Below are 325 nucleotides of genomic sequence, written 5' to 3' on the forward strand. Positions count from 1 at the left end.
GTTCGAGTTGATCCACGAGGGATCCTATCTTGATTTTAGACTTTTTCTAAGCTAATCTTTATTACGTTGTACCTTTTGCTTATTGCTTGTGGAAGTTTGTTTGAAACAATGGATACTTTTTTCGCGTCATTTCTCATTCGTGTGTATATATATATATATTCATAGATCGATAAATGCTTAGGCAATATACGTATAGAATTTGTGTGTGTGTGTGTGTGTGTGTGTATGTGTGTGTGAAAACTATCGATGATTTCAGAATAGTAGCCATTAAAGATTAAAGTGTCTATTTTATACGAATATCTCTCTCTCTCTCTCTCTCTCTCTC

Source organism: Apis dorsata, unplaced genomic scaffold, assembly GCF_000469605.1.
Source record: "Apis dorsata unplaced genomic scaffold, Apis dorsata 1.3 scaffold_374, whole genome shotgun sequence".
In the NCBI taxonomy this organism is placed as follows: domain Eukaryota; kingdom Metazoa; phylum Arthropoda; class Insecta; order Hymenoptera; family Apidae; genus Apis; species Apis dorsata.